This window comes from Grampus griseus, assembly GCF_964374135.1.
Source record: "Grampus griseus genome assembly, chromosome: 7".
NCBI lineage: Eukaryota > Metazoa > Chordata > Mammalia > Artiodactyla > Delphinidae > Grampus > Grampus griseus.
The window spans coordinates 72,476,994-72,504,598 of record NC_139001.1 but is presented as its reverse complement, the minus strand read 5'-3'; the positions used below and the strand labels follow the sequence as shown (position 1 = coordinate 72,504,598).

The 27,605-nt window shown below is 38.6% G+C and overlaps 1 protein-coding gene across 8 annotated transcripts in view; it reads left to right on the top strand.

The window, feature by feature from the left end:
- Nucleotides 1–27,605, top strand: part of PKP4 (plakophilin 4) — a 251,832-nt gene that overhangs the window by 107,481 nt on the left and 116,746 nt on the right. The window lies entirely within an intron of this gene.

Genomic DNA, 27,605 nt, shown 5'->3' with positions numbered 1-27,605 from the left:
AGTTCAACCAGTAAGGCCCAAGGGCCAGAGCTCCAGTGTGTGCAGAGGCTGGGTGAAGCTGTTGTATATAAAGTTTTCGTTTTAGATTTGTTTATCCTAACATTGGTTTTTCTCCTGGAGAGGCATGTGTGCAATGTAATCTGTCACGGCTGGAATTATAGATAAAGTCTTTGGGACGGCAGACAGGGATTCAGACGATTAACTGTCTGTGGAGTACTTTATACAGTATAGGAGACGATTTCACTGAAGTAACGTAAGGAGCCTGTGTTGGTAGTTCTAATAAAATCAAGCCTGACTCATCTATTTGAGGACCAGGATTATGGAAATAACATCTTATACTTCAGGCGTATTTTAAGATTGAAACAGTTATCTTCATATTTACTTATGAAGAAGCAGAATTGGATGGGTAAGTAAAACTTTAACCCTGTGGAAAAAATGTAGTATCTGTATCTGGCTTCTCTGTGTTAACACTGAAGAAATCGCTTTAGGTTATACAACTCCCTAAATGTTAAGTTTCCAGTATTACCAGAGGGTACTTTTACAGAGGAGGATCATGTTTTATTTCACATCTGAAAAATAAACTTGAGTCAGTGTTCTGCTTTTTAATCCCTTAAAATGTTATTGCAGTATATTTCAGAGTTTGGGGAAGTTCTTAAGTGGCCTTGCGGCTTCGTCCCTGTCAGGGAGGAGTGATTTGGTTGAATATGCGCCCCGCATGCCCACCCCCCCAGATTTTGACTTCTTCCCCTACCCTTTGCTATTCAGCACTCTGGGAACTGCTGGGCCTACAAGTAGTTAGGTGCAGTCACCCCTCTGAAGTCCATCCATATTTCATCCCTGTTTCTTTTAACCCTAGTAACTCATGGGCTCATCTTTGCCTTATCATGATGCATTTGGTTTTTTGGCTTGTTTGGATCAAGAGATGTGTTTAATCCAGGGGATGCACTGTTGTATTCTTACTTACATTGTGTTCTTGTAACTGGACATAGATGTATCCTTGAAGAGAGAAGAAAATTGACCCCCACCTATGGAATGTTTGCAATTAGTTGGTACTTAATCGATACACACCAGACCTGGTATTTTGGCAGATGGGACTACTTTCTTCTGGTAGAGGGTCTTATGGGGTTGGTTCAGCCTTCCTCTGGCAGCCTTCCTCTCAGGTAGTTTAAAAAAAAAAAAAAAAATCAGGATTTCTTGGGGTGTAGTTGGTAGACTACCTTCCTCAGGATCATCCGTTATGTCTGCTTGTGAAAAATTAATCCTAAAATAGAATTAGGAGAGAAAAAACCTACATTTGGCAGTCACCATAGTAATAATTGTTTAGGGCACGAATCACCAATGGCTGCTAAAACTAGTGGATAAGGATGATGAGAAACAGGATATTTACATAATCTATTTACATAGTCTCAAAGTATCTCCCTACAAGATGTTATTAATTACAGAAGGGAAACAAGAGGCTTTACGGTGGGAAAACCTGATACACACCACCTAAATCAAGTGTTCTAAGTTAAAGTTAACAATAGTGGGACAAATCAATATGATGTGCCTTTTCCCACTTTCCCCTCCCCCTCAGTTTAACATGCATAGATGAATTTGAATAAGCTAAAATTTAGGCATAATTTCCTTCCCTCTGTTCCTTTCTGTGCATAAAATATCCTAACCAGTATCTCTGGACCATGATTTCCAAAATGGAGCAAAAGCTTTGGTTGCCTTTCAGACTATACTATATGCCATAATATATCAGCAGTTTTTGACTGGTGTATTTCTGTACCTTGACAACATACAGATACCTTTGATCTTACCTAGCTAGGTCACTTGCCTAGCCATTTGCCTCTCTGTACAAATATCTGTTTTAAAGTTTTGAACAGTATGACTTTTTTGGTTCCTAGATGGGGTTCTTGTAAAGAACACAGACCTTCCAAAAATATTCATACAGACCTACATAGGATTTGTTAGGGCTAATTGGCATCTACCAGTGTATTGCTGTATGACCTCCATGTCTCCTGCGGTATATTAGTCACCACCAACACTTGATCCATTTCCTTGATGAACTTACTCTGCAGATATCAGTGCTTTCAGTGGTCTGGTGCTCAGTGTGATTCTGCAGTCACCGTTTGTAAGGTCACCATTTCTAGAAGAGTGAAGGCTCCCCTCCATGGGTTGCCTTGCGTGTAAGATGTTGACAGATCACCAGAGACTATGTCAAACACCTTTTACCTTCTTATGAGAACATGTTTTATCCTCCTATTAAAGACAAATTTGGAGTTGAAAACAGGCAACTTTTTTCTCATTTATAATCTATTAATAAGCAGAGAGAGAAGGCAGAGATCGATTTAACTTCAGAGCCCAGAATTTTAGTCTTTCATTTTGACTAGTTTGGAAAGGGTCATTAATATTCTGATGCCTATATTTTGCATTTATTAACAAAATTTTAAATTAAAAAAGTTTTTTTATTACAATGATTTTATTGACAGTATAGTGGCTTAGTTTGATAAATATTATTTTCTTTCCATCATTGCTTTAAAAATCGTATGGACTTTTAGAAATGAAAGCATCTAAGTTGTGTAAAATATTTACAATTATGCCTAATATGTATGGCATAATATTTAAAAAGGGTTCTCAAATGATTCAACCTAATGTAAATGGCATTTTACCTCAGAGCAATGTGGCTAATGGTAATAGCATTGTCCCAACGTCTTAAAGGAGAAAACACCAGAAGGGTCAGGCACACACTCTCCTGAGGCCCTTTCTGTGGCTGTGCTCCAAACAAAGTTACATTTATAGATATCTCAGGGGAAAAAAAATTATTCTGCTGCCAATGAGAAGTTAAATCGGACAGTCTGTTAATGTGAAGAAATGTTGCCTGAAACATAGACATCTACTTGTAATGTACATCAAGGTGGGTTAGTGAGTGAACCTATAGCATTATTGCCAGAATTATAAGAAAGGCACCTGTGAATGAAATTATCATGACGTAAAATACGGCAATGTGTGTTAATGTTTTTAAGGCAAGTTTATTGAGGCATAATTTACATACAATAAAATGTACCCTTTTAGTGAGTAGTTCTATGAGTTTTGCAAATGAATACAGTCAAGATTTAGAACATTGGGACTTCCCTGGTGGTTCAGTGGTTAAGAATCTGCCTGCCAATGCAGGGGACACGGGTTCGATCCCTGGTCCGGAAAGATCCCACATGCCACGGAGCAACTAAGCCCGCGAGCCACAACTACTGAAGCCCGCGTGCCTAGAGCCCGTGCTCCGCAACAAGAGAAGTCACCGCAATGAGAAGCCTGCGCACCGCAACCAAGAGTGGCCCCCATTCGCCGCCAACTGGAGAAAGCTCAGCAACGAAGACCCAACTCAGCCAAAAATAAATAAATTAAAAAAAAAAGATTTAGAACATTTCCATCATCCCAGAAAACGTTGTGTAAAAGGTTTTTCAAAAGGTGGCTGTGAGTCGTCTTTGGACAACCAACCGTGTGACACAGCAAGCACTTTGCCACTGTGACTGTGACTCCATGATGGGGTGATCCCCAGTGCTCCTCTTTGGCTGCACTGTCTGCGAGGGTGGCAGCTTGATACCTCTTCAACATAAGATCTTTCCAATTTGACAAACTCGTAGAGTCCACCTGCTTCTCAGTCCCAATGGAGAATCCCTGGAGCTCTGTGTTCTAGTGAAAAACAGTGTTTGCAACTGCTCTCATTGCTAAAATTCTTTTTTTTTTTTTTTTTTTGCGGTACGTGGGCCTCTCACTGTTGTGGCCTCTCCTGTTGCGGAGCACAGGCTCCGGACACACAGGCTCAGCGGCCATGGCTCACGGGCCCAGCCGCTCCGTGGCATGTGGGATCCTCCCGGACCGGGGCACGAACCCGCGTCCCCTGCATCGGCAGGCAGACCCTCAACCACTGCTCCACCAGGGAAGCCCTCATTGTTAAAATTCTATAGCTGTGGGTTTTAAAGTTTATGCAAGAGTGGACATTTATGTTTCGTTTTGGTTTTTTTGTTTTATTTTGTATTTATTTGGCTGTGCAGGTCTTAGTTGCGGCAGCCTTGCTCCTTAGTTGCAGCTCACTGGCTTCTTAGTTGCGGCACGTGGGCTCTTTAGTTGCGGCATGCATGTGGCATCTGGTTCCCTGACCAGGGATCAAACCCGGGCCCCTGCATTGGGGGCGTGGAGTCTTAACCACTGTGCCACCAGGGAAATCTCGACATATATGTTTTAAGTATTCAACATTTATCGTTACTTTGTTAGTTTAGGTTTAGGTTTGCAAAATTGATACTTTAAGAGAAAATTTAAAAACTTGGAAAACAAATTAGGTACCCTACCAGGAATGCACAGTCTAGGCAGCCTAGCCTTTTAAAGATGACAATAACAGAGAAAACAGATTAGGTTGCTGTGCTGCTTATTTATGGTTTTTTATGTCAAAAACACAACTATATATTCAAAATGACTTGCATGAATCAATTTTGTTTTAGAATAACATTTTGCAAATACAATTACTTAGTTGTCATTATTTATTCTTTTCACTGTTAAGTATTAATGATCATTCTCTAACGTAATTCTGGTTTGCCTGATACGCTTAAAGGGAAAAGAACAATTTCCTTTCTTAGTGTTAAAATTCCCACCGGGCCTGTGGTCTTTGGGTTAACTTTACCAAAGCAATTAAAGCTATTACAAGGACACAGTTTTTATTTGGCCAGATAGAGAACCCCAAGCTGTTTGTTTCTAGGTTAGAGAAAATGCATTAATTTGTTTAGCACTACTAGTGTCTCTAAATCTTCCCTTTACTGTAACAGCAAATGCAAGTGGGCGAGCCAATTTCTTGGCTGTGAAGCCACTCCCAGGGTAATTGATCAAACTGGCAGGGACTTAGCTTGCCTGCTGCTCTACTAAAACCATCTCAGCCAGGATTCTCCCAACTGGTATTTGATCACCGTTGGCCCTTCTTTATCCCAAAGAATACAAGTATAAACTGAATATAACTAAGTTTTAAAAGAGAGATGTCAGCCACTTATTTACCCTAGCTCCTAAGGGGAAAAAAGTATTTTCCTAAAGAGTAGTTTCCTAAAATATAGGCATCTCTGTTCCTAAAATCTTTTGGCTTTCTGCAGAAATTTTTTTTTAGTCTTTGCAACTATTTATATTTGCTAATTTACCAGTGCTTACTCTACTTAGCTGTACTATCAACCTCATTTTTAAATTATGTTTGCAAAGTTAATTACACTTATCTGTAAATGGAAAAATCAGAATAAGTATTTCACATTAACATAATAGCTTTAGAAAAGTAACTTGCAGCCTTTTATTGCAATATTAAGTAACAAATGGTCACTTTGGAAGAGCCAAATTCGATTTCAGCGCTTTTTTTTAATAAACATAATAAACTTGTAGCAATATGCCATGCTTCTGTATTGTGATTGTGGTAGGCAGAGTAATGCTTCTCTCCCCAAAGATAGGAAGTCCTAATACCTGGAGCTTGTAAATGTTACTTTATTTGAAAGAGGTCTTTATCGGTGTAATTAAATTAAGGGCCTTGAATGTGGGAGATGATACTGGATTATCCAGGTCAGCTGTAAATGCCTTCACAAATGTCCATAGAAGAGAAGCAGAGGGAGATTTGACACATGTTCAGAAGAGAAGGCAGGGTGAAGGTGGAGACAGAAATAGCAGTGTTGGGGCCACAAGCCTAGGTAAGCCAGCAACCACCAGAAGCTGTAAGAGGCAAAGAACAGATTCTTCCCTTCAACCTCTGGGATGAATATATCTCAGCTTACAACCTTGAGTTTAGTCAAATGAAGCTAATTTCAAATTTCTAGATTCCAGAACTAGGAGAGTATAAATTTCTGTTGTTCTAAGGAACACTAGGTTTATGGTGATTTGTTATAGCAGGCATAGGACACTAATACAGGTTTTGATACCAGGAGGTGGGGTGCTGATTTAACAAATAGCTAAAATGTGGAAGTGGCTTTGGAATTGGATAACAGGTAAAGGCTGGAAGAATTTTGAGGCACATGATAGAAAAAGCCTAGATTGCCTTAAGCTGACTGTTGGTGGAAATAATAGACATTAAAGGTGCTCCCAGTGAGAGCTCGGAGGAAGTGATGAATATATAACTGAAAACTAGAGGAAAATTGATCCTTGTTAAATAGAGGGAGAAAACTTAGATGAATTGTCTCCCACAGTTGTGTAGGAAGCATGTAAATGATGGACTTGGTATTTAGCTGAAGAGATTTCCAAGCAAAGTGTTGAAGATGTGGCCTGGTTTCTTCTTGCTGCTCATAGTAAAATGCGAGAGGAAAGACATAAATTGAGGGAAGGACTCTCAAGCAAAAGCAAACCACAACTTGAGGATTTGGAAAATTCTCAGCCTATCCAGATCACAAAAGACAGTAAGATTAGAAGATTCATTGCTAGGTAAGTGTGCTCTGGAAAGAATGCCAGGGGTGTAGGTGCACAGTCTTTAGTACTGAAGGGATTAGATGTGTGACTCATGGGTCCCGTCAACCATCTCAGCAGAATACTGGAATGGAGATAGGATCATCCAGGAAAGATCTGTGGAGGACCCTCCTTTTTAATGGCATGAATATACAGGAGACCTGCAAGGTTTTTGAGAATATTATATCAGCAGCGACAATGCCAGTTTGACTGAAAGGGACAGAGACGACAGGGTGAAACATAAAAAAGCTGCTGGACTTCCAAAGTTCCATAGTCAGAAAACAGGCTTATAAAACTACCTGGGTGCAAATATGTGCTACCCTTCAAGAAAAAGGAAAAATTACACCAACGGTAGAGCCTCAAGCCACAGAATATTATTCCCAGGCCTTGAAACCTTGTCCCCACTGGATTTTGAAATTACTTGGGCTGGGTGGCTCCTTTTCCTTCCATTTTTCTCCCTTTTAAAATAGGGATGTCATAAGTGAATTGTCTCCCACAGTTGTGTGGAAAGCATGTAAGCAATGAAATTGGTTTTGTTTTTTGTGTTTTTTTTGCGGTACGCAGGCCTCTCACTGTTGTGGCCTCTCCCGTTGCGGAGCACAGGTTCTGGACGCGCAGGCTCAGCGGCCATGGCTCACAGGCCCCACCACTCCATGGCATGTGGGATCTTCCCAGACCAGGGCACGAATCCGTGTCCCCTGCATCGGCAGGCGGACTCTCAACCACTGCACCACCAGGGAAGCCCAATCTTTTCCTTTAAACATTGTATTCTTAGACAAAAAAACCCTGTCCTTTAGCTCACTTCCTTTGTACTGGCCCCCTAAATAATTCTTCGTCTTTATTAAAAACTATTTGTTGGTCTTGCCACGTTCTCTATACCTCGAGCAACCCCACCGTTGATATACTAAGTTCACATGGTCTGAGAATAGGGCAGGTAGGACTCCCCATCGAAAAATCAGAACGCCGTATCTAGAAGAAAGGTAAAAAGATGCTAGGTGGCACAAGCAACAGGTGTCCATTATATAATGCTTGCAACACTGCGTATTTCCAGTGTATTGGGTTGGCCAAAAAGTTCGTTCGGTTTTTAAGTTAAAAACTAAAAGACACTTTTCATTTTCACCAAGAACTTTATTGAACAATGTATTTATTAACCGAATGAACCTTTTGGCCAACCCAATATTATGATTACTATTTGCTTGCTTGAAATAAATAGCCCTGAATATTCTAATTATATTAATAGATTCTAAGGAATTTTGTCTCATAAAAGCCATGCCTAGTCAATTAAATATAAATACATGTTTATTTAGTGAAAGGATAACTTCTAATTGCGCTCTAGGTAGTTCAGGGAGTTCCCCAGTCTTCTAAGAGGAAGACCAAATACAACATCATCAAAAATGAAAGAAAGGAAACAAGGGACCAATCTTATGTAAACTTTAAGTGCTTATAAAGTAATTAAGGCTTGGGATTGTTCAGTCAGTTCTTTCTTCTCTGGAGCGTGTTGGTGTATTTGTAATTGTGAGCCATCTGTCTTCCTGCCCAGTAGGCTTCTGGGACACCTCCTTTCCCTTACAGCAGGTAAATGTTAAGGACATGTAAACTGATTTTAATAATAGAGCAGAATGTAATTAGAAAGGCAGATCTGCTATAGAAACATTGTACCATGCTTTACAAAAGTAAATGTAAATAATTTGGATTAGAGCCACACCACTGGGTGTTTCTAGTAGCATAAATAACAGATTTGGTTGTGTAAAAATAACTTCGTGAACATTCCTCTGTCCTTTGTTTTGAATGTTTGTGAAATGTTTTACTCTGTCTCCAGCACCCTTTACAGCCAAAATGTGGGAAGAGTTGGTTAAATGTATTGTATTTAAACATAAAGATGGATGGCGATGATTTGGATTTGCTTTGAGTTGATTTTCTGATGGTTGTGATGGATTTTGCTCCTGCTATCTGTATTCTCACCTGGTCTTACTTTTATACTTAGATCTGGCCAGGTCTAAGTGTAATCTACTATGAGACTGAGGTGGTTTTTAACCTCAAGGTTTCTTTTTCTATGGTTATTTTGGCCACTGTTTATTTAACTCAAGGTACAGCACGTTAATACTCCTGATAAAATTCTAAGGGCAGTACATTTGTATTCTGTCGTAATCACAGTGGAGAATTAAACACATATTTATGAACCAGAATAAGGATTCAATAGTTACCTGTGATAAAGGGTAGTAATGCCTTATTTATCACATTACTACACTGTGACATTGGCAAGTTCTGAAATAGTTTAAAAATGTCTCTCTTGTCTTCTAAATAGAAGGGAAATGGGCTCCATACAATTAAACACATCTCAGTGTGAACCTAAGTATGAAAAATATCTTCACACAGGGTAGTTTAATTTTTAAAGTTCTTCCGTACACTAATGGCATACAATTTAGTTTAACAGCTCGGTGTGTTATAATCAAGAGTGTGAATAGGCAATCAAATACTCCTGTGAAATTCTGCTTCCCAGAGAATTCATGGCGGGCCTGTTGCTATGGTACAGTCTCACCTGGGACTTGTTTAGCTTCTTTCTCAATCAGATATATTGACAATAATGAGCTTAGAAACAGAAATCTGCATAGAAAATTCAGAATGGAGAAATCCAGATAGATAAATGAAGCAATATAGCACTTCTTTTCTGACTTGCACTTACAGGTTCTTGTTTGTGATCCCAAGAGTTTTAAGATCCACTGAAGACATTGCTCTCTCTCTGTAAAGTGAGCTGGACATCACAGAAGACCCTGTTTATCAGATGGGAAACCATAGAGAAGATGTCTCTAAAAAGCTGCAAACTAGATTCCCTTCTTCCACAGCTGCTTCCCTGGAACTTGAGACCACTATGGTACTACTTAACAGTGCCATCTTATTTAGATAATGCCAAAGAAAGACTGATGAGTCACAGTTATTAAATTGAAAGAGGATCACATCAGAGTACAATAACAAGCCAGGCAGCGAGACCTTTGATGGATTCCTTAGGCTTGTATTGTTCTTAAGAGGCTGTTATCTTCCTCTCTTCACCTGGAAATCAATTTCATTGCTACACTCTGTAGGTCACGGTGTGAGGCTGAAAGACAGTGACAGAGAGCACCAACTCTGGAGTCACGCCTCTTAGCTTCATCTTCCTGCTCTGCCATCTGCCAGGTGTGTGACCTTAGACACTCACGATCTGCATCTCAAAAATGAGAGTAGTGATACATACGTCGTGGGGTGGTTATAAAAATTAAATAAGAGATACTTAGCACGTAGAAGTCATTCATTGGTTATTGGTTGTACTCACCATGTACGACATGCATGGAAAGCATTAGTACAGTATCTGGCTCGTAGTAAGCACCTAATAAATAATAGCTAGTAATACTAGTATATTATAATTCCTTAAGTGAATCTCTGCTAGAGTCTTATTAGATTATAAGAGAATGGTTAAAATTTGGTGTATTCAATCATAAAACAATTGTACTCATATGAATGAAAAGGGGTGGAGAGCCAGAAACCATCCAAGCCATTCTATATACTGTCCTGGAGTGCAAGGGTGCCAGGCTAGAGTCATCAGCCCAGCAGCCTTTACAATGAACATGTCATTGTTCTTAAATTAAACCCAGCTAAGTATGTGCTGTTCTAAAACTCTGTGCTGTTCAAACTAACTTACTGTATGCTGTGAGAAAATGCTAAGGTTGGCCAAATTATGTATTTTCACCTACCATCTGATATTCTTGACTTTCATTACACAATACTGTTAAAATGTTTTATTTTAATTAGAAACACATTAGTTTATTTTAAAAGATAAGTGTCACAGATGTGTACTGAAAGTGATCATTTAGGTTTAGTTTCAAGGAGAGTAGTGAGAGAGAGCCATAGCCTGCCACATGGTGGTATTTCCACGCCCTTTCATTCACTCTGCTGATGGGCTCAGAAGGTCTCCTCTGGCAGACTGAGTTATCTTTCCTTCCCAAAGGGACCGGCCTTCTCATTCTTACACATGCATGCAGCAGGCATGGTCCCAGGCACTGAGGCTGGTGCACCTCTGAGGCAGGTGTAGCCCAGTGGACTAGCCTCTGCTTTCCTGAGCCTCGGGCCTGGACAGGCACGTGGACCGAACCTGATGGTCTGCTGACCACCTGCACCAGGCATTCGGCTCGGAGGTAGCATCCTCTGGGCACATCAACTTCTGCTTTTAGGAGAGAAGACAGTTACGGAGTTCAGCTCCATCTTTCTCATGTCTGTTAACTGTAGGTATGAGTTGTTGGCATGACAATTACTGATCAGAATATCTTCAAAAAACAAGAAGAAAAAGCTGTTTTTCGGTATTTTCATAAAATAGACACGAGGAAGGAAATTTTTTTTCTTGGCCGCGCTGCTTGGCTTGCAGTATCCCAGTTCCCCGACCAGGGACCAAACGTGAGGCTGTGGCAGTGAAAGCGCTGAGTCCCAACCACTGGACTGCCAGGGAATTCCCAGGAAGGAATTTTTTTTTGAGATGTAATTGACATATAATTTTATATTAGTTTCAGATGTACAACATAATGATTCAATATATGTATATATTGTGAAATGATCACCATAGGTCTAGTGTTAAGGAATTTCTTAATAGAGTCAGATGATGGGAAATAATGAATAAAGATTTTGGGTTTATTGAATCAGCATTGAATCAGTATCTGAGTATTAAAGAACAACTTAACATATTTATCCACCATCCCCGTATTGGTCATTGGCATTCGTCACGCTGACTATAGAAATCATACATTTTAATTTTGTGAGGGTCCCTAAATTTGCTAAAATTACTTGTTTTGAAATTTAATAAATAGAAAATAGAGCATATGATACTAGCAAGAAGCAACCGCTCTTTTCTCAGTTGTTTGTCATGAGTGGTGCTTCAGCCACCACTTTCTTTCCTCTTTATATGAGGTTTGAGAAGAGAAAACAAAAAATGACAGAGCAGAGCTATTGAGAACAGAATATGATCAGAAGGTGAAAGAAGTAAATTATTAACTGAATGGTATAATAGCATGGTACAATACTAAGAGCTTGATAAAAATGGAATCCAAGGCATCTCCTTATAGTTCAGATTACTTTATTTTTTTCTCCACTTAGGAATTGAAAATACTGTATATCCCCAAATTTTTGGCAAGTGAACCTATTAGGGAAGAACATGGTGCTTTTTTCAGATGTATATTTGTTACTATATAATGCCCAACTCTCTAAAAACAGCTTTATGGTTTATGCAGCATTTAACAATTCCTCTGTGATGTGGGTGTTATCCCCATTTTACAGACAGTTAAACTGGGGCTTATAGACGTTAAAGTGACTTTTCAGTATCATTTAGCTAGTAAGTGACAGAGCCTAGAATCAGATCCAGGTTGGAGTGCAAGTCTTAGAATCCTTCCATCTTTGTTGTAATCTACCTCTAAGCACATGCTTCTAAAGAGACTTACAAGTTTTTAAGCTCTAGGACCTGGGTAAGCAAAACTCTGGCTCACAGTCCAAATCTGGCCCCTGCCTGTTTTTTTGTAGCCTGCAAGCTAAATGTTTTTTGTTTTTTTACCTTTTTTAATGGTTTAAAAATAATTAGAAGAAGGTGATTTCATGACACCTGAAAATTAGATGAGTTTCAAATTTCAGTGTTCATAAACAAAATCTTATAAGTTTGCTTAAATTTGAAACAAAATTTTGGATTTTTAAAAAAGTATATAGAAGCAATCCAGGTATTATCCACTGATGGATGAATATATAAACAATTGTGGTATATACAAACAATGGAACATTATTCAGCCTTAAAAAGGAAGGAAATTCAGACACAAGCTACAGCATTGATGAAGCTTGACAACATTATGCTAAGTGACAAAAGCCAGTCACCAATGACAAATATTGTATGATCCCACTTATACAAGCTACATAGAAGAGTTAAATTCATAGAGACAGAAAATAAAATGGTGGTTGCCACAGGCTGAGTGGAGGGAGGAATTTGGAATTGTTGAGTATGGTGTTTCAGTTTAGGAAGATGAAAAAGTTCCGGAGATGGATGGTGGTGATGGTTCCATGACAGTGTGAATGTACTTAATGCCACTAAGTTGTACACTTAAAAATGGTTTAAATGGTAAATTTTGTGTTATGTATATTTTACCCTAACATGATTTAAAATTGAAAGTTAAGTGTAGGGTCCTCTTCCAGAATTTATTTCCAAAAGGTATGTTGATATATAGAATTTGTAAGAAAGATTATGTGGATTTGATTTTTATGGTTACACTGAGCATAAGTTGTTCCTTCCTTCCCTACTTGTTGGAAGATTTTGGAAAAAAATTCATTAAAACTATAGAACTAGCTGAGAAGCACCTTTCTAAAGATACCAATTCTTTATTAAAGGGTTTTAAGAGAAATATATACATAGAATTCATTATTAATCAGTTCATTATACAACATTTATTTTCATATAAAGTATTTATTACTGCTATCATGTATTTCATGCCCTTTATGAAAACTAATTCTTAAAACATGCTCTTTTTAAATAGGTCAGAATTGGAGCCTTTAACTAGTAGTAAAAATTAGGTTCTTAGTGTGGTTTTAAATGAAAAAACAATTCTTATTCTATTGTATTTGTAAAAACTAGTAACAAATGAATACCCAAGTTTAAAAAAATTAAATATTCACCTAAAAAGTATGAAATAAAAAGTAAACTACCCTACAAACATCCAGTCCATTTTCCCAATGGTTAAAACTTTACCTGGTTAAGTTTCTTGAGTATACATCAAGAAAAAAAGGTTTTCTGCTTACTCCAGCATCTGTCATTTTTAGAAAAACAACTGCATAGCTTTATTTTCCTGGGTAATCTTTCTTATAGATTATTCCACACCAGCACATGTGGGTTTACTTCAGCCTTTTCTAGCAATTGCATGGAGTCCCATCTTAAAGAAGTATGTAATATATTTAACCAGTCCCTCGTTGATGTATGTTAGCTTGTTTCCAGTTTTATTTGGTTGGTTGGTTTTGTGTACCTTTCCAAGTATATCCAAAGTCTCAGCATTAGAACTGATGGGCCAGGGCTTCCCTGGTGGCGCAGTGGTTAAGAATCCGCCTGCCAATGCAGGGGACACGGGTTCGAGCCCTGGTCCGGGAAGATGCCACGGAGCAGCTAAGCCCGTGTGCCACAATTACTGAGCCTGTGCTCTAGAGCTGGCGAGCCACAACTACTGAGCCGGCATGCCACAACTACTGAAGCCCACGCACCTAGAGCCCATGCTGTGCAACAAGAGAAGCCCGCGCACTGCAACGAAGAGTAGCCCCCACTCTCCACAACTAGAGAAAGCCCGTGCACAGCAACAAAGACACAACACAGCCAAAAATTTAAAAATTAAAAAAAAAACAACACTGAATGATAAAATTTAAAAAAAAAACTGATGGATCAATAGGTCGGTACACTTTTTTTTTCTTTGGATGTTATTAAATTGCCCCCACAAGAGTTCGCACCAATATACATCCCCATAGCACCTTTTCTCCATGCCCTTACCAGTGCCAAGAACTTGTAAATCTAAGTGCTATTGCTCATTGTTTGAATGGGTCATTAGAATACTATTGAATACTTCAAAGTACTTTAATAACTTCAAAAAGGTAAAAACATCTATCCTCCTCTCAATCAGAATACCATTTTCCAGGAATTAGATTGTTTCCTAAGCAGGATCTGTCCTGGTACTATTTAAACAGAATTTTTTTAGCCCTTTTATTCTTTTCTTCTTAGTTTTGGGGGTTAGATTTTAATTAAGGAATTCATATGCTAGCTACAAGTGAAACAATACAAAGAAGATAATAAAAGAAGATTAAATAAATAAATGAAAGAAGATAAATGTAAATAATATCTTGACCCCTTTTTCATTCCCACCCTCCTGAGGTAACCAATCTTCCTGATTTGCTATATTCCTATCATAGTTTTCTCCATGCTCAAACTAACACATATAGAGGTTTTTAATTTTATTATTTTGCTGTGTTTTACTCAGCTGTTCAACTGGCTTTTTCACTTAATTGCATGTAATGGTCTTTCTGAGGCAACAGATAAAGGTCCAGCTCATTCTTTTTAACAACCACATATATAGTAGTTATTACATGTAGTGTGGAGATTCCATAGTTTGTTAAAATATTGCCATATAGATAGATTCTTAAATTGTTTCTAACAATGCTACAATTAATATTTTATGTATACAGTTGACTTTATTTCTGCAGAGTATATATCCAAAAGTGGAATTGCAAGCTCATGGGGAATATATATTTTTAATTTTAAAAGAGGTTACCAGATTATAATAGCAAATCACGCTAACATGAACAATATGTGTCTGTGCTCTTTTCTCCAAGTGTTCCTCCCCAGCCCTGGATGGGACACTTTGAAAATATTTGCCAATATGATGAAAACCAGCATCTTGTTACTTGATTTTCTTTCTCCTTATGAATGAAATTGAACATTTTTTCTGATATTTTAATTAGCATTTACATTTCATCTTAGATGGATTGCTTGTTGATACTCTTCCTATTTTTACTATGTGTAAATTTGTTTATATGAGATTTTAAACATTTAAAAATGTTTCTCTCTTGCTCTCTTTTTTTGGGCATTTGACTTTGCATGAGCTTTTGGAGTATGAAGTTTTATTTTTATGAAGTTAAATATGCTTATTTTATCCCTTTTGATTTGGCAGTTTCTTGTCTTCTTTAAGGAGGTCTCTATCATCCCAAGTTTATAAAAATATTCTCCTAACCCTTCTACACTGTTGGTGGGAATGTAAGTTGGTACAGCCATTATGGAAAACTGTATGGAGGTTCCTCAGAAAACTAAAAATAGAATTACCATATGATCCAGCAAGCAATCCCACTCCTGGGCATATATCCAGACAAAACTCTAATTCAAAAAGATACATGCACCCCTATGTTCATAGCAGCACTGTTCACAATAGCCAAGACATGGAAACAACCTAAATGTCCATCAACAGATGAACAGACAAAGAAGATGTGGTACATATATACAATGGAATACTGCTCAGCTGTAAATAAGAATGAAATAATGCCATTTGCAGCAACATGCGTGCAACTAGAGATTATTGTACTAAGTGAAGTAAGTCAGAAAGAGAAAGACAAATACCATATGATATCACTTATATGTGGAATCTAAAATATGACATAAATGAACCTATCTATGAAACAGACTCATGGACATAGAGAACTGACTTGTGGTTTCCAAGGGAGAGGATGGATTGTGAGTTTGGGGTTAGTAGATGCAAACTATTACATTTAGGATGGATAAACAAGAAGGTCCTACTGTATAGCATGGAGAACTATATTCAATATCCTCTGATAAACCATAATGGAAAAGAATATTTTTAAAAAGAATATATATATATGTATAACTGAATCACTTTGCTGTACAACAGAAATTATCACAACATTGTAAATCAACTATACTTCAGTTTTTTTAAAAAAAGATACTGAAAAAAAATATTCTCTTAGGTCATCTTTTTATATAGTGGGTTTTTTCCCCTACATTTGTTATAGAACGTGTGTGTGTGTGTGTGTGTGTGTGTGTCTGTGTGTGTGTGTCTGTGTGTGTGTGTCTGTGTGTGTGTGTGTCTGTGTGTGTCTGTGTGTGTGTGTGGTTTGAGGTGGTAATCTAGCTTTGTTTTCCCTAATTATACCAGCAGTTCTTTTCCCATTGAATGAAATTCTACCTTTGTCGTAATTACTAAGTTCCCATATATACTAGCATCTGGCTCTTTATTCTTATTACATTCCAGGGCTTTATTTGACTTGGGAAAAAATGTTTTAAAGCAATAAAGTCAATACAGTTCTAAATATAACCTTCAGGAATAGAAAATGAGACCTTTTTTTTTTCAGCTTCCTGTAACAGACAGAGCAAGAATTTAGAGTTCCATTTCCACCACTCCACTTCCTAATTATGTGACCTTGAGCAAGTCATTTATTTTGCCTCTCGCAGGCTATGATTGCTCAACTCAATAGTGGCTGGCACTTTTGTAAGGATTAGAGAAAAAAATATGTAGAGTGCCTGACCCACAGTTGGCCTTCATTCGGTGGTACCTAGTATTACCACTAGTGTTAGGACTTAACAAAAAATAAGAAAGTAAGACATTTGATATCAAGTTATGTCTGCTCCAAACATAAGCAGATGTGTCACTTCGTGAGTATATATCATGTGCAAGAGAAAAAGAATTCTAAATATGGTAATTTAAAGATTCTTTCAGGCAAGTAAATTAGTGTGAACAATAAAAATAATGTAATGAAGTCTGGCACCTTTTTCTAAGAACTTTTTTCTTTTTCTTTGTTTTCTACTGAGAGCCATACAGACCTAACACAAGTAAAAAGTAACCTTATTTGTCCACTTTTTTTTTTTAACATCTTTATTGGAGTATAATTGCTTTACAATGGTGTGTTAGTTTCTGCTTTATAACAAAGTGAATCAGTTATACATATACATATGTTCCCATATCTCTTCCCTCTTGCGTCTCCCTCCCTCCCTCCCACCCTCCCTATCCCACCCCTCTAGGTGGTCACAAAGCACCATAACTTGTCCACTTTTTTAGCTAAGTAAGGAAAATACAGCTATTGGGAACAACAAATTTTAATATTAAAACAAATTTTAATTGCTTTTCTGTTTAGCTCACCTGTAGAAGAGCTGGATGTTAGGGGAGAAAGCAGGAGAGTCAGAGAAAAACAGAGGACCCTGAGTATGGAAACACTTGTGGACCTGAAAATAAGGATGGTCATGAGTCTAGATGCAGACACATTGACGTGCCCCAGTTCTGTCCTAAGGCTTTAATGTTTCCTGTAGGTTAGAGATGTCCTGTGGTTATCAATAATACATTGATTTTTCTTAACCTTATTTCTCAAGAACCCCAGGACAATTTCTGGAGGTTTAGAAACAAATGATGTTAGTGAAGCCATACAGGTAAAATGTAAAAATCGAAAAGTTAAAAAGGAAAAACAATTGAATACCACTTATACCTCTTGGGCTGGGTAACAAGACTTCTCAGGGAACCATTTAACTGACTAGGGCACAGCTCATAAATGTATATTCTTATTCTAGTTACCTCCTCGCTTCCCCACACTTTAGTCTTAAAATATCTGCGAAGCAGAAAGAACAGCTGTAGAAATAAGCCTAGTAATTTAAAAAGTATAATCGTAAGACAAGCGCTACCTGCACTAGACAGTATTTGTTTTCTTTCCCCATTACACTTCATTAAGTTACTAACCAAACCTTAATCATTTTGAAAATTAGCCTCTTATTCCCTAGCGCTATTTATTAGACCTACTGAAGAAAGGAAGATTCAATTTTGCCTTGTTTTTGTTTCTCTTATCCTTTTCATATTCTTTGTTGTGTTTGCAACAACTAGTCCACAGAGAGGAAGTGGGAGGTTGGTCATTTATTCCTCTCACTTTTCCATTTCAGCAAATAATGATTTATATGCATTATTATCATCTGCACAGTCAATTTAGCTCTCAGATAAACATCTAACATTAGGTGATATGCATCGCTGGTCTTACTAATTTTGAAATATTTAGGTACTAGAAAACCAGATAAATTATTAATGTTGTCATTATTATTTTTCATAATTTCTTAATGAAGTTTAAAAAAATGTTTAATCGGGCTTCCCTGGTGGCGCAGTGGTTGAGAGTCCGCCTGCCGATGCAGGGGACACCGGTTCGTGCCCCGGTCCGGGAAGATCCCACATGCCACGGAGCGGCTGCGCCCGTGAGCCATGGCCGCTGAGCCTGCGCGTCCGGAGCCTGTGCTCCGCAACGGGAGAGGCCACAACAGTGAGAGGTCCGCGTACTGCAAAAAAAAAAAAAAAAAGAACCTATTTGCCCATGTCACCATGAATAATATGAAATCCCTGATAGAGCTGATTTATTTTTTATTATTTTTTTAAATTTATTTATTTATTTATTTTTGGTTGCGTTGGGTGTTCGTTGCTGCGTGCGGGCTTTCTCTGGTTTTGGCGAGCGGAGGGCTACTCTTCATTGCAGTGCGCGGGCTTCTCATTGCGGTGGCTTCTCTTGTTGCGGAGCACAGGCAGAGCTGATTTATTGAAAGAGCAGTCAACAAAATTTAGGGAAACACAGGTTCTAGTTACAGCTCTGCCTTCATATCGCTCTGTGACTTTAAAGGTAGCAAATCCTTTTGTACCACTGATTTTTCTGATTTCCCTTACCTACGTTGTAAGCATGTGATTATTATTACATTTGAAATGCTTTCAGAGCCTCATAAAGGAGCAACCATAATATATTATGCCTGTCATTATATAAAAATACTTAGGAATCAGTTTAAAAATTTATGTGATCGATTATAACATACGAAATAAAGTGTACTGTGTAAAATCCACCCAGAATGAATTAGCAGGATTTTCTTGTCTTGGTCTTGTAAGAAGCTAGATGGATGAAATATAGATTTCACTGTTCTTTAAGGAGAATTCAGTTTAGTAAATGGAACACATGTAATGGCTAAGTGCTTTACCCAAGGGCTGGATAAAGGACTCTAGGCACGCGGGAGGGTGATATTTCAGGTGGATGGAGCAAGGTGAGAAAAAGCTCTGAGTGCTAAGTATAGGAAATTATGAATAGTTCTGTCCAGGTGCATGAAGGGGAGTGGCAGGAGACTGAAAAAAAGGTATTTGGGGCAGACTGCCGAGGGTCTTAAAATAAGGCTGTGGTAACCATACTACAGGTTGGGTGTGAAGGGCATGGTGTGCAGTAGTTAACACCATGGGGTTAGGAGTCAGACTGATGTGATTCAAATCTTGGTTTTGAATGACTTCAGTCAAGCCAGCCCTCTGTGAATGAGGGTAACCTTCACTACCTTGCAGTCTGACTAAGAAGTTAACGACGTAATGCATGTTAAAGCTTAGCAGAGAGCCTGGAGTTCAGGAAACACTGAGGAAAGGATAGAGATTATTGATGAGTAGTTACTACTACTCAGTTACTACTACTCAACAGATTTATCTGGGAGAAATGTGAAAAGCAGAGTCAAGGCCCCTCGCCACCACGGTGGGGAGAAGACTTAGTGCAGGGTTATTACAATAGTCTAAAGTTAATGTGAGTCCGAATTAGGGTAGTAGTGGTGGGAATGGCAAGGAAGGGAATAGATTCAATAGTGGTAGAGAGGTTGAATGATGGGATTTGGGAAACCATTTAACGTGTGAGAAATGGGGAATAAGAGAAAGGGGAAAATGATGCAAAGATGAAAACACTTGCATTTTGAGTCTGAGTAAAAGGGGAATGGTGGTTCCATTTGGTTAGTGATTCTGGAACTTTTGTATGCATGAGAATCTCCTGGAGGTCCTGTTCAAGTACGAGTGGCTGGACCTGACCCCTTCTGGTTCAAAGAAGTTTCCAGGTGATACTGATGCTGCTGGTTCAGGGCCCGTACTTCGAGGACCACTGCAGTGGAGAAATAGAAAACACAGGAGGCAGGGGGTGGTATGGCTAGATGTGAGCCATGGCTCATCCTTCAAGTAGAGATGCTTAGTTCACTACCATCAAATTGCTTAGTTCACTACCATTGAAAACATCAGTTTGAATCTGATTAGAGATAGTGGATTTGGACATCACTGGTGTACACAGGCCCATGCAATGGTCAGAGATTGCCAGGTAAGAGATTAAAGAGCCAGTGAGCTACTGGTGGGTAGACAAGTTTTTATAAAGCCATCGGTGATGCTGTAGGAAAGTCTTGAGCTTTTACCCGTTTGCCTCAGCCTTCTCTGTATGTGGCTCTAAGCAAAGCTTTCATTAGTGTGTTTTAATGTAAACCTCTCTTCATTTTGATTTCCTAATAAAGGAGCTTTGGTGACAGTTACAGATAAGAGCCTGAGGTTTAGAATATAGATTTAGAGCATCTGGTAAGCTTTGCCATTCTCTCTGCTTCATTAAAACTGAAGGATAGATATCAAAGCTAAACCTGGTATAATCCTGTGTGGTTTGATAGTAGGATAAAACAATAAAGATCTGAATGTTGATCATCTCCTATTTGAATGTCAACTAGTATAACAAAAAATCAGATTGGTGGTTGTGTCTCATGTTTTTCTGTTATCTTAAAGAAGATCTAAATGTAAAAAACTGTGGGCATAGATTAGAGCAACTAATCCAGCAGTAGCATCCTAACAATTATTCCCTTCCTGTCTTCAGAGTGGTGTGAGGTCAGGAGTTTCCATTTGAAGGTTAACCCTTTGTGGTGACCAGCCCTTTGTAAATATTCAGCCTTGACCAAAGTAATTAAAATTTTGTTTTCCAACATGTAAGGAGTATTTTTAATGTAGAGTACAGGATAGTACCCCTTAGTTCAACCATCCCAAAATACAATAAAAAGGAGCTGAATTTTTATTTATTTTATTTTATTTTATTTTATTTTATTTTATTTATTTATTTTGGCTTGTGGGATCTTAGTTCCCCAACAGGGAATTGAACCCACGCCCTCAGCAGTGAGAGCTCAGAGTCCTAACCACTGGACCACCAGGGGAATTCCCTGAGCTGAATTTTTACTGTTGACTAAGTTGTGTTCTGCAAGACAATATTGTTTCTTGAGATGTTAATAGTTATTACTTGAAAAAGAAAAGGTGTGGTTAGTTTCAATAAATCAAAGAATGGCCAGGTTATAGAAAGGTAAGCTGATATCCTACTGGTGGACGTCTGAAAACTTTTAATATGCTAGTGTCACTGTGAACCTCCAAGCTTTGGAATCTTCTGGGCAGCAGTTTTCAAACCTGCTTGAAGGTTTAAACCCCTATGGGAGAGTGGGACACTGGTATCTGAGAACACAGTTTGATTGAGAAAGGCAATGTTTCTTCTTAACAAAAGGATCTGGTCAGTACAGAGGGGTTAAACATCATATACTTAGCATTTTTATAATTAATTATATATGGTTTTTAGTGACTACCAAGTAGACTTAATAAAGACTTGTCAATTATTATGTAAACTGTGATAGAAGGTCAGGACATCTGATCACCTCTGCACTAGTGGATGGTTATTAAGATTGAGAGTTCGGGGACCCTTTCAAAATATGACTGCTTTGGTTTTGGTATCAGCCTAGATTTGGGAATGGAATCTGGGATGCTTTGAGGATTTCTTACTAGCTCTTAGATATTCATTTTTAAAGTAGTTCTCGAGGCCTGACTCAAGAGCATCAAATATATGATCATGACCATAATTTACTCATCTTTTTAACATGCAAAAGAGAAAAAAAATGCTATAGTATATCCTGATATAGGACATATACTGTGAAATTCTCTGCACCTTAAAAATCTAACATTATTATTCAGTGATGATTGATCTTTTAGTGATATAAAACTCTTTTACCATACTAAATTAGAAAGGTAAATTATTATTATTGGAACATTTTTAAAGCAACAGTGATTGAAATAAAAATTATTTCTTACGTAAGCACTGATTGTATCAAATAATGACCTTGTCAGTTTACTTCTTTCAGTCTAACCAGTACTCAGTACTTTCCTGCTGAGATGTATAGACATGGAAAGGTATGTTGACCCCTGGTGTGTTGTACATGTACTGTGATGTGAATGGGTTTTTAATACACAGATGAACATCTTTAAAAATTACATATTTTAATTTATATTAGGAAAATTATATAGAAGCATTAGAAACCAGGATTTCAGTGATTTAATGCTAGAATGATACTGTCTTGTCTTAAAAAGGAGTCAATTTAAAGAGAAATATTTACTAAAAGGTAGTATAGGTCAAATGGGAAGGAAACAGAGATTGAGGAGTCCTGAGGTCAAGAAGATGTCTTCTGATGAGAAGATTTAAGCATTAAACTGAGAGGAAACACTGACGATTTGGGAAAGAGAAGCAAGATCCTGGAAGAGGCAAGAGGGCATGGAGAGTCTGGCCTTAGACAGGAAGGGGACACTCCTCTACCAAGCCTGGAAGAGGACTGAGGACTAACATAAATGTGGGACAGGAAGTTGAGAGTGTCATCGCTAATGGCCTGATAGGAATGCCTACTGCTGTTTCTTAATTGTCATCGTCATAGTGGTAGTAACTATTGTAGCCACTCCTGAATTAGTGAATCAGTTAGAACAACCTGAAGTAAATAGATGCTAGTGATACAAGTGGGCAACTGTAGTTGTATGGCATGACCCCCAATGAGCTTTTGCACAAGTTTGGAAGAAGAATTGTTTCTAGCATCTAAGGCAAGAGGGAACACAGCGTACTAATGTAAGAATGTAAGTGGACGAGACTTCCTTGGCGGTCCAGTGGTAAAGAATCCACCTTCCAATGCAGGAGACGCGAGTTTGATCCCTGGTCAGTAAACTAAGATCCCACATGCCACAGGGCAGCTAAGCCCACGTGCCATAACTACTGAGCTCACACGCCTCAACTAGAGAGCCCGCGTGCCGCAAACTACAGAGCCCACGCGCTCTGGAGCCTGCGTGCCACAACTACAGAACCCACATGCCCTGGAGCCGTGTGCCACAACTAGAGAAGAGAAAACCCGCACACCACAACTAGAGAGAAGTCCGAGCACTGCAGCAAAGAGACCATGCCTCAGTGAAAGATTCCGCATGCCCCAACGAAGATCCCTCATGCTGCAACTAAGACCCAATGCAGCCCAAAAAATAAATAAATCTTTTTTAAAAAAAAGAATGTAAGTGGGAATATGATTACAGATTCTACTGACAGGAGGACAGTGAGGAATATTATATACAACTTCATGCTAATAAGTAGAGGTAGTGAGGAACCAGGGGAAGGCCAGTTTCCTTCTCTGGAGCACCTCAGCTGTGGTGTGAAGAATGCATAGTCTTCACCAGACAGAGGTCAGAAGAAGCAGTATTTTCAGGAAAGAACTACATTTCAATTAAAGTCTGTAGGTGGAGAGTCTTCTTAGTAACCCTGAGATGGAGAATATTCTAAGTAAAAGATGAAGAGTTTATAAACAGAATTTGCAAACTGGAACGAGGCTTCCATAGGGCACAGTTGGAAAGGGTCAGGAGATATGTCACTACTGGCCATCAGTGAGGCTTTAATGAAGGTGAGAGGGGCTAGGAGGCCACGAGAGAGTGAAGTATGCCCTGTTTTTAGTGCCAGCACCAGAGTCCTTGAAGCTGAGGTCTGGGATGGAGCGCTTCCTGCTTATTGAAGGAGATGGGAGTGGAAGGACCTAATGCTGGAAGCCTCCTGGGCTTCTGGAAGCCAGTGGCAGGAGACATGACTAGGTATGCAGTATTATTTCTGTTTAAAAAAAACACTGAATCACCAGTTTAAGGTCGCATTTAGGACTGAGGTACCTGGAGTTTAGGTAGAGGTTTCACTCCAAATGAACAGCAGGAACAGGTGGGTATGAAGAAGACCCAACTAGAAGTCTCAGAAATGGAAAACGTTGTCATTGGAAAAAAGTGAATAATAGATGAGATAAACCCTTCACGAGGCAAACAGAGAAATAGTGAATTGAAAGAAATACTGAGAAATTCTCAGAGAAATTAAGAGAAAATATGAAAAAGCTGTGGAGACTCCCATTTCTGGCATATTCAATACCCTAACCGGTCTCCCCACTGAAAGAAACTAAATACGTATACTGAATAAAGTATTTAAATTGTGTTTTTAAAAGCAAGGCTGAGCTGCCAAGGAAGTAAAGTACTCACAGAAACAAAAACCAAAATGAAAGCGAGACTCCTAAGCTAAGTAAGCAGTAAACCTGGCTTCCACCTTGAAAGTATGTGTCAAACCTAGGTGACCTTGAGCATACCATTAGATGTCAAATGCCATGTGCCCTTTGAGGGCTGCCCAAGATGGGGAGTCTAATGGGATATCCCTTGCCCAAACATAAAACTTTACAGAGCAACAGCATTAGTACAAGGGTGTTGAGAAACCTGTCCCCCAGAAGAGGACAAGCTTGGGTGCTGGTAGTAGGGAGAAAGTATCCCCCTGAGAGTTTATGATACCTGTGAGAGAGGGTGCCTAAATGGCCAATAAGCATCTGGAAAGATGTTGGTTAACAAGGAAATACAAAATAAAATAAATGCAAGGTAGCACCCCATGCCTATCAGATTACAAAGAAAGAAAGGAAGGGAGGGAGGGAGAGAAGGAAGGAAAGAGGGAGGGAGGGAGGGAGGAAGGAGGGAAGGAAGGAAGGAAGGAAATTTAAGCCCCAAAATGCAAATCGGTATCAGTGAAAATGTACAGAAACTGGAGCCCTCATACACTGCTGACTGGAATGTAAATTGGTACAACTACTTTGGAAGGTAATTTGATAATCGTTATCAAGTAAACTTGAAGATATGCGTAGCCTTCAACCCAACAATTCCACGTCTATGTCTCTACTGGAGAGGTCCGGCACATGTGCACAAGATGATTTATACAGTGATGCTTATTTTGCAGTACGCTTATAATTGCACAAAATTGGAAGCAACCCAAGGGTTCATCATTATAAGAACATATAAATATATTGTGCTGTAGTTGTACAATAGAATACTGTTGAGCAATGGAAATAAATGAACTAGATCTATGTGTACTGATACTGATAAATCTCAAAATCATATTATAATAAAACCAATCTGCAGAGCACTGAGTGTATTATACCATTGATATAAATTCTATGAATATGCAAAACAATACTATATATTATTTATGGATCTGTATATATGGAGTAGTAAGAATATAAAATATTCATGTGAGTATTAAACACCAAATTCAAGCTAATGGTTTCTTCCAGAGAGGGAAGAAGAGAGAGAAATAAGATCCAGGAAGAAGAAACCAGGGGATTCCATTGTATCTGTAATATTTTATTTCTCAAAAAACCTGAAGCAAATGTAGCAAAACAGTAAGATTTGCTAGAGCTGGATCAGCTTTGCCAAAGCTCATTGTATTATTGTTTATACTTTTTCAGTACATTTAAAGCATCTCACAGTATTGAAAAATTAGGAGTGAGAGAAAACTTCTATCATTATATAAAAAGAATCCAAAAACAGTACTGTCCCAGGTTGGGTTCTCACTGGAGTGGAGTTTTGCATGCAGAATGTTTATTATAGATCATCACTTGTGGAGGTGAGGGCAAGGAAAAGCAGGCTTGGGCAGGGGAAAGGTCCAAATACCATGCCAGACAGTCAAGCCCATGGAAAGCTCTGAAGCAAATCTGGATCCGGCTTTTATATTCTCACCTCAATCAGTGGGTGCATGCAGCCTGCCCAGAAGGGTACAACTTCCTTGGTCAAGGAGATTCTCTGTATCTGAGGGCCCCTGAAGGCACTGACCACTGGGGTATTGAGTCCTTCCTTGGGCCCCCTCGGGCCGTGCGTTTCTGTCTACCATACAAGATCATGCAAGTGAATCTTTGTTTCCTTCTATTCCCTTGACTCTCAGAGAATATTTATCAATATACTTACTGAGAGAGATGAGGTAAATATAAACAAAAGCTTCCAAACGCATGTGAACTGACTCCACTTTTATAGCATGTTAGTAGGCTTGGCTTTCTTTCTAAGCTTGATTACGGTCTTGTTTGACAGAATTTAAGAGGAAATTGTCATGTACTAATCATTGGCAAATGCTTTTAACATTATTTCCTTGCTCTTCTCAAAGGATCTCCCTGTAATTTAGATGCCCAGTTTGGGATGCTGCAGTAAAGATCAGCATTCACACACTATGTTTAGAGGATAAAATATTAAAATTTTAAATTTATGGATGGTATCACTGCATAATCATCTCAATGAGTGTTATTTTGGAAATCATTAGATGTGTTTTTATATGTAATACTGCCTTCCTTGTCAGTCAGTCTAAGAAGCCAGTAGAGACAGAATTGTCAAATATTTATATCCTACTCATTCATCTTGGTGCCAGTCACGTGTGGGAGTTTTATTTGTATTCTGTAGAAGTAGTATTAATAATTTTATTAAAAAGCATATATATATTTTACTTGCAAATATCCACAGGCATTAGATAACCTTTACAGATTCCATGCTTTACAGCTTCCTGAGAGTCTGCTTTGGGGGCTTTAATGATGTCATACTTGTGAGAAGTGTGGGCAAATAATGGATGAAATGGTTTTGATAAAAGTAGCCAGTGATGTTCAGTATTATGGGCTCCACAGCCAGGAGTGATACAGTGTAGACTTTACTCAGTTCATATGAGTGTTAAAGGAATTACCCAACTTCTAAAAAAATGTAGCTGCATCGTGGGTACAGAGGCTCTTCTAGCAACTTGACAACTGTAAATGGTTTCTAGCAGTATGTCAGTCAGAGTTTCTAGTTGCAAGAAAAAGAGACTGACATGGCTAATTATGCAGGGGGAAAAAAGTGCTTATTAGGTGGTTATTAGTGAATTCCCACATTTGTTGCCAGGACTGGAGAACAAACCTTGAGACTAAACTCCCAGGAACAGTGTCCAAATCAAGTAAACACTGCCACTGCCACCAAGTATAAACATAGTTTGTGTGGAGGTCATTTCCATGTTAGAAACTTGACCTTGAGTCCTACTGCAGGGAGTACAGCAAGAAGGTGAAAGAAAGAGAGAAAACGAGCTTCATATTTTCTGATGTCACTGTCTTGGTTTCAGCATCCAAGTCACAGTCTGGCATCTTCTCGGCAGAGCCAAAGTCATCTGTCTCAGCTTCTAAGGGAAGGAATTATGGGTCATTAAGTTCCAACCTGTGCCTTCAAGCAGGAAATTTCCCAACCATTTCCTTGAAAGGATGCTCAAAAGGCCATAGGCAGCTACAAATATGATTTTAAAAATCCACTAAAATGTTTTTTTTTCTATGAATGGAAATTTTTTTAATGTTCTCATTTGAAACATGCCTCAATCCTACCCTGGTAACTTTTGGCTATTGCAAAATGAAGAAAACCCTCCAGCCCTCAATCCCTAGTAGCCACTGAACTGAGAACACAAAAGTTATGTGATGGCTTGGGGAATATTTTGAGATGCACAGATGGTCCTTTCCTGGCCCAGCTTGATCCAAGCAGCCAGTCTTCCAGGAAAAGATGTGTATAATAAGACAATTGAGTAAAATAATAGAAAGAATGGAAGCGTATCACAGAAACTATGATGCTGTTTAAGGACAAAGAAAGACTAAGTGTGAAGTAAACATAATACTATTTGTCCTTAAAATCAATGATCTTAGCCTGGTACTGAATGTTGTGCAATTATTATCTATCTGGTCT